Raw genomic sequence first — 8,341 nt, 5'->3', positions numbered from 1 at the left:
CCAACCCTCCCTTTTGTATGGCTCATTATTTAAAAGATATTCAGAGTACTGTATAAACTGTCACTAAATGACACAATCAGAATTCTCCTAAAACCTAAACAAATTATTAAAGCTAATGTTAAGAATATATAATACATATGTTAAAGAAAGAGTGTCTGTACGTCTGGGTATAGTGCTTAAATTATCCAAAAGTACAAAGATTGGTTTAAAAGTGATACAATACATATAGTACATAATCAACAATAACCCAGGTAAGATTAATAAATTTAGCAATACAATTTAGATATTGGCATCGAAATATTCGGGTACATCATGCATGAAAAGTTATACAGAGAGTTGGTTGTGGAAAGCAAATATATAAAAGAGTGAAAATTTCCCCTCAGTAATTGAGAGTTTAGGTAGGTTGTCCACCAGAAAATACAATCCATCAGGGAAGTATTTCAGTTACTTTCTTAACTGTGCTTCTCATTGGTACTCCAGCTCATCTTTCGTGGTATCATCGATGTCCAGTGATGTCCCTCGACCACCCGACAGTGTCCGATACCATGAGTTGCCGCCTCAGCCAAGCGTAGTGCTGACCAATTCCGCATTCCTGCAACACTCGCTCATTGCTGGGATCCCATATGCCTCTGATCGAATGATCAGAGCATGAGTTTGAGCCTAGTAACCCCTAACTCTCAAGATATCAGCCAGAGGGGAGTATTTCTCCACCTTTTGAACTCAGGTGTCGCGGAAAGCTGGGGTCCTGTTCTAAGTTCCCTGTAACAGCCTATTGAGTGCCTCACAGGTGCTCAGGGAACCCACCCAGCCAGGATCTGCTGCGGCCAAGGGAGGGGGCGCCTTTCCCATGGCCCAGCCCTGGATCTGCGGCAGCGGGGAGAGGAGCCTCTCCCCTCCTTGCCCAGGTACTGCTGTGGGTAGAGAGAGCTGGGGAGAGTCCTCTCTCCCTGCCGTAGCCCTGGGACAGCCTGCACCCCAAACCACTCCTCCCCACCCCCACCCCAGAGCCCGCAGCCCCAGCCGGAGACCTCATCCCCCTGGACTCCAACCCTCTGCCCCAGCCCTGAGCCCCCTCCCACACTCCGAATCCCTCAGACTCACCCCCACCACATGAATTTTGTTATGTGTCACACATCACCTCCATATTGGTGCACATAAAATTAATTCCGCACATGTGTGGGAAAAATTAGAGAGAACACTGGGCCTGTTCTTGAAAGGAACTGTGACATCCACCATAATGATCTTCTTTTGGTCCTTGTTGGTGATGAGAATGTCAATTCGTAGTTAGCTGTTCATTCCGGGGATGGTGGAGTTCATGGCCACCTTCCCCACAGGTGGCGGAATGGCTCTGATTAGGCGATCTTGAATAGCATTGTCAGCTACACAAGATGTGGGGTACTGTCTCGTTGGCATAGCCATACTTCCTGCATCATTTGTCTTGATTGCAGTGACAGACGGCTCCATTCACCAGTTGAGCCAGGACCTGTGGTTGATCCTCCAGTTGTAAAATCGGGTGAAGCTGCCCCCAGGAAGGAAGTGGTTGCTGGCATCCCACTTGCATGTCACCTCAAAGGCCTTGCCCTGGTCCAGCTTCTGATTAAGGTTATCCACATACTGCCCAGCAGATGGTATCTTTCAGGGTCCTCTCCAGCATGGTTCCAGTTCTTGGAGTGATGACTGTGTGCTCTGTATTCTTCACCTATGGCACCAGGACTCCCATCTCCTGACGTTCCTCCCAGCACGTCCAATGGCAGCCAATATGCTTCTTCAGTCGTCATGTACCATTCAAGCACGAGTCCAGAGTGAAGCAAAGTCTCCCCATCTCTTCCAAATTTGCCTTCCAGTGAGCCGCTCAGATAGGCGGTGACATCTTGGTTTGAAGGGGTTCTAGCACATCCTGCATAGCACTCTCCGCAGTGTTCCTCACCATGACATCCAGGCATGTCAGAAGGTAAAAGGCATGAGTGACCACCGCAACATCACTCAGATCAGCCATTTGAGGGATGTTGGTGCTGCCCTGCCTGTGCAACATATACACCAGTTCATTGCTGGCTCTCCGGGGAAGAAATATCCACTTCTTCACTAGGTACCTGATGGTGTTGCCTTGTTAAGACATACCTTCACCATGGCATATCCCCTCAGGACGAAGAACATCTTCCTGATCAATTTGAGGACTAAGAGGTATTTCAAATGGAAGATGTTACCAAAGGATTTCTGGGTCCCAATGCTACAAAAGAGAAAACATGTATATGTTTGGTCACTCTGGAGCTTTTAGAGTAAAACTCCTAGAGAGAGAAAGAAAGGAAAATATTTAAGTAACCGAACTTACTATTTACTATATGCTATTGGAATGCCTATAAATATTGACCAGAATCTCCTTTCAGAAAAAGGGACCAATATCCTTGCGCTTGCTGCACTGTAATTATGACATTAAGTGGGAAGACACAGCAAAGATATAAGGGAAAATATCTAAATAATCAACCTTTATTTATATGAACATAGGCCCCAATCCTGCAACTGGACCAATGTAGGTAGGCCCCGGCACGCACACAGAGTGTGAGTGAAAATCCACATTTCATCGTTCAGTCCCTGTGAAAGGGCATAAGAAATTCTGTCTCTGTGCACCATAAGTAAGTTGCACTATATGATCTTTTTCTCAAGACCTTATGTAAGAAACCAAAGAAGATGTTAGAGTTGGTCAAGCAGCAGAGTTGAAGTGCTGGGATTTCAGTAGGAGCTGCTGGGTGCTGAGTGCTTTAGAAAATCTCAGCACTTCATACAAGTGCCTAAATGGAAGCTCAGCAATATGGCCCTGATTGTGATTGCTGAGTACTTTTTAAAACTTGGCCCTTAAAATCACTCAACACTATAGACAGATAGTATGATTGACATTCTATATCTACAGTAAGGGATTGGTTGAGCACTTAAATGAATCAATTGTTATGATTTTGCAATGTATTTTGATAATATTTTTCTAAAATCTAAAAGTGATTTATATTTTTCTATGGCACAAGATAATTAAAAAAATAAAAATGATCTTTTCGTCATTTCTTTTCCCTGACAGATGTTGAGAGCCATCACATACATCCTAATCTGTTATTTGCGTGAAACACCGTTAACTGATATTGAGACAGCATGAAATTAGCTGAACATTAGAAAAATATTCTGGTCCAGTTTTATACCTAATTATGAAGCTGTTGCAAATTCTGACCTTCTATGATCATAACCACAAATATAGCAGAAAACAAAACAGTAAAAGAGAATAAAGCATCAAAATATCAGCCATAACAGCACCTTCAACCCTGAAGTGTTGGTGTTTATGTATCTTTCACAAGCCCTGCAGTCAAACAAAGCTCCTACTGAATTTAATGGAGGCTATAGGATTTGTCTCAATAGTATGTTTGACTGAGTAAGAAGTGGAGAATTGAGACAGCTCCCAATACCCCCAAAATCATTGTGTTTCTCTACCTGTAGTAGAGAAGGAGAAATATTTCATTCTAATATCGTGTAGTGTACTGTAGTTCCATTCCTTCAGCACTTAAAGAAAAAACATTCCATTAATCTAATAAGTGAAAAGAAATCACAAGTAGAAGAAATCTCACTATTACAAATGTCTGGGTTTTTTTACATTATTGTATTGGTCTGATGATAAAATAACAGCTATATTAAAATGCACTCATTGCTATTCCAGAAGATGTATAACCTTATGAAGCGAGAAACAGAGAAAGTCCCAATTATATTTTCTCACTTGTTTAATAAGTGTTAGAGAGGAGATGGTAGAGAGTGCACCTGGTCAATTTTCTAACCAGCTGGTGTTGGGATCAGAGACAAAAACAACACAACACAACAAATATTCTGTAGAGCATTTCAGTGAACGGAGAAAAGTTTCCAGAATGCAAAAGGGGAAGAAAACAAGGCCTATATTTTACAGGTATTTAGGCACTTAAATATGTAGGTGGTTTAGTGGGATTTTCAAAAGTACCTAAGTGAGTTAGGCACCTAAGGATAGAGCCTCAAAAGAACTTAGGTGCCTAACCATAGTACCAGTGATATCCCCAAAAACTCCACTCAGCTGCTGCCTAACTCTACCTAAAGTCCCATGTTGCCTAAATTTCGGCCACTCGAGGCACCTGGAAGCCTAACACACACTGAAGACCCAAAGGGATCCTCAAACTAGGCATGCCTGACTATCTTGCCTATAGGGCACCCATCAGGTAGATGCACTCAGAGCATGCCTAACAGCTGGAGGAGATGCCCTTCTTATAAGTTTCAGATGACTGGCTAGAACACACAATCAGCCTGTGAAACCCCTAGGTTCAGGTCCCCTTACTGCATGATGTGGAACAAGGATTTAAACTTGGGTTTCACCCCTGCAAGGAGAGTGTCCTAACAACTTGGGTAACAAATATTCTGGGGCAGGGCTCTTTCAGTCTCTCCCATTGAAACTGTTCTACTATATATAAATAAATAAATATTAAGTAGAGCAGGTGAGTGCCCTAACCATGAAACTATAGACTCATTCTCACTTTTTTCCTCTGGCTCAATGAATGCAAGTTAGGTGTCTAACCAGCATAGGAGCTGATGTAAATCCTACTTGGTGCCCATCTGCATTTTGAGGCATCTACATACCTTTCAGGAATAGCCATAGGGCACAACATACCAGGAATCAGATTTAAAGTAGGTGAACAAATATTTCGTGACCAAAGTTGCAAAGATTGCTTCCACTGATGTATAGTGAAGCCAAGTCTCAAAATCAAAAGTCTTTAAGATAACTATCTTTCTAATAAGGCATTACCAAGAAATAGATGTTAATGACTGCTAAAATAAATATCAGCAAGTCCAGTTTCCAGAGAAAATGACTGATTATTTCACCAGCCTCAAAAAACTGCATTAGAAGAATCCACCTTATGTCATAAAATGATTTTTCACAGGTCATTTAAATGCAAAGATTTGTATAGTGCTACCTGTTTTCCCCGACTTTACTCAATGCTGTCATAAAAATCTGTGAATCAGATACGATTTATTCGCCAAGCAAAAGTGATTAAAGCTCTTGACATGTATCATGACACTGAAAGCATTCCCACATGGTCTGCAATATTCCCTTTAGGGCCTGACCCTGCTCTTCTTCAATATTAATCTCAAAACTCCCATTGATTTCAGTGGGTCCCGTTATATAAATATCATCTTGAATAAGTTTTGACTCTCTTTCAGGCTGTGCTAATAAAATTCCAAGAATTAATTTACTCTTGACATCAATTTCTCTTATGTTGAGATTAATATTTCTAACATCTAGTGCACATGTGAATGTTTCAATCATCTCTATTGCTGAATCTTTCTTCAGCTGCAGAAATATTTACTTTCTGCAACTGAAATCATAGCAGATGTTACTTTTGCAATGTAAATTTAGAATTGGTTTAATTAATTTAAAACAGATTAAATATCCAGGTGACAAAGGTTTTCCTCAGATTTTCTACCCACATTTTCTTATAGGAGTCAATCCTACATTATTCCTATTGAAATCAGTGGGAGTGTAGGGTGTTCAAACTATGCCAGATCAGGCCCCATGGATGAATGTCGCTTTTTCATTCAATTTGGAGTTTTTTCCAAGTCGTCTCTGTTTGATTCTTGTTCTTCAGCTCAGAATAAATTGGGCAAATTTAAGGTGTATAGGACCCCTTACTCATGAGCATCTGAGGAAGAAATTGTTGGTGCTATCAACTAGAGAAAGGAGAGAAACTGAATGGAAATTTCATATGAAAGACATTGAACCAGATTCTTTCCTCTAATCAGTCCTGTTTACCCCTCCAAATCTCCCTCCCCATAATGAATACTGGGGCATCCTCTCTGCACACACCCAATCCCCAGACCCATAATTAATAGTAGTGCCTCCTCCTCCCAGTATTAATCCTGGTGACCCTACATGCACCCTTTCACAAATCCTGCTCCTGCTCTCTGTAGAATTTGGTCTCAGTTTCATCTCCAGCTCCTCTGCTCCCTGACCCCCTACTAGTGCTGAATGAAGTTGGGACCATGGGAGTCAGCCAATCACAAGGTCAGTTGCCCAAAAATTCCCTGTGACCCCACAGAGTCTGAAAACCGCCAATCGAACTCTACAGCAACCTCTAAAGTTGACAGCCCTGTGAGTGCCTGTGCCCCTGGTGAATATTGTTGCTTCCCAAATTAGTCATCATAACTTTTAAAAAGCTGCAAGAAGCTGGAGTCCTTCCAATAAGAAAGATAGGTTGATCATGACTTATATAAGTCACACTGATCCTGGCATCTGTTGCCTAACATGATAACCGAACAGCTGCTGCAACAACCAAGAACTGTGATGAGCCAAACCAGAGTTCTTGGAACAAGACACTAGATCAGACCAGACCAGTGTGTTTACAAGTTCCTAGGATGTACTGAAAAGGCCACAAGGAGGTCAGTTTAGGTGGACATCTCTAGGACCATTAGGAGCCCTATAATTGGTGATGAAGTCAGAGACTTTACATTAGTGCAACAACTGATGAAAGTAACATTATCTGAATGAATGTAGAAAATTAATAAGTAGTTATATCTCAAGTCCAATATTCCAATATTATTTTTAAGATTTATTACAGTAAAAATTGTTTAATCTATTAACTCTTCAGAGTTGTTAGTAGAGATCTTAGAAATGCATCAGAAATACTTGCTCTGTGTAAGGGCTGGGTAGGCCACCAATATAAATTGCCAATACAAATTTTGAATAAGCTGAATTTGATATGTAGTTGTGATTTAGGTGTCTGATATTTATCCTCCAATAATACCAAATATATATTAAGGGAATGCAAACTGGACTCTTTCACAAATGAATAATATTATCAATATAAGCCAAAGCATCAGGATCTGGATGACAATGGCCCAACAATACCAGTTATACACATGAAAACAAACCTTTGCGAAGGAGAAATTCCACACAGCTAGAAGTTTAAAATTGACACCAGATCCTCACCATGGAAACTATGGAAGATACCTCTCAGGATCCACTAGGTCCAAGAAAACAGAGAGATGTATGAGACACACATAGGAATGGCAGCTTGGCCCAACCTGTAAGAAAATCAAGCTTGTCTGCAAAGACTTCTCCAATCGTTCAAGGAAGACAGATGATCCTTATTGGAGATGCAATACTCAGAAGAATCAACCCATAGTAGGGGGCTGAATGGGAGCAAATTTAGTTTATTCCAATACAGAACTGTCACTGATTGATATGGCAGCATTCATCTCTCTTTCCACCTCCATAAAACAGACCATGAGGACTGTACTTAAACTACACTGATAGTGGAGATACAGAAGGCCAGAACCATCCATGGAGAGATACTCTGTTTTCAGAGGCCTCTCTCCATGCTCTGTATCTGAATAGCTCAAACAGAGTTGCACTGACAAGGCCTCCACAACTGGCATCTGCCTCAAGGAATGCATTGGAAGGTATTTAGATGAACAATAGTACATCCTCTGGCACAGGGAAGGACAATATGCATCTCCCAACCCTACCTCTCCTCTCCTAGCCCACCCACATGAATGTGGTCATCCCCCAGTTTTCCCATGTTAGGTGCCTTCATTTGATCCAGAAGAAATTTCAAACTCCATTTTGTCTTTCTAACCTCCATTTTGTGTGTCTCTGGCTTCCCTCGGGAATAAGCAGGAATCACTTCACCAACTGTAAGCTGCAGGTCACTTACCATTGGATGGTGTAGATCAGCATTTCTCAAACAGGGGTACCCAAGGGTACTCCAAGGGGTCCGCGGGCCCCGCTGATCAACTCCTCTCCCTCCCTCTATATCAGGGGTCGGCAACGTTTGGCACGCGGCTCGCCAGGGTAAGCACCCTAGCGGGCCGGGCCAGTTTATTTACCTGCTGACGCGGCAGGTTCGGTCGATCGTGGCCCCCACTGGCCGCGGCCAGCACATCCCTCGGCCCGCACCGCTTCCTGCCGCCCCCATTGGCCCAGGACGGTGAACCGTGGCGAGTGGGGACCGCGATCGGCCGAACCTGCAACGTCAGAAGGTAAATAAACTGGCCCGGCCCTCCAGGGTGCTTACCCTGGCGAGCCACGTGCCAAACGTTGCCGACCCCTGCTCTATATCCAGGAGGCTACTGAAGCCAAACAGGGAGATTTTAGGCGCTAAAAGTAGATCGCATGACCCGAGCAGAACGTTATCTGGACTGAGCATGCCCAGTAGTAAAATTGTATAAAATGAGATATAGACATAAAGTAAATAGATTTGGAACATGAGCAATAAGGCCAGATTAAGTAATCATGGCTCTGAGGCAAAACAATGCAAGTGAGCATGTGATGAATGAAATAATGCTTAGCAAT

Source organism: Terrapene carolina, unplaced genomic scaffold, assembly GCF_002925995.2.
Source record: "Terrapene carolina triunguis isolate 2854851 unplaced genomic scaffold, T_m_triunguis-2.0 Scaffold33911, whole genome shotgun sequence".
In the NCBI taxonomy this organism is placed as follows: domain Eukaryota; kingdom Metazoa; phylum Chordata; order Testudines; family Emydidae; genus Terrapene; species Terrapene triunguis.
Note: the sequence above shows the minus strand (reverse complement) of the source record.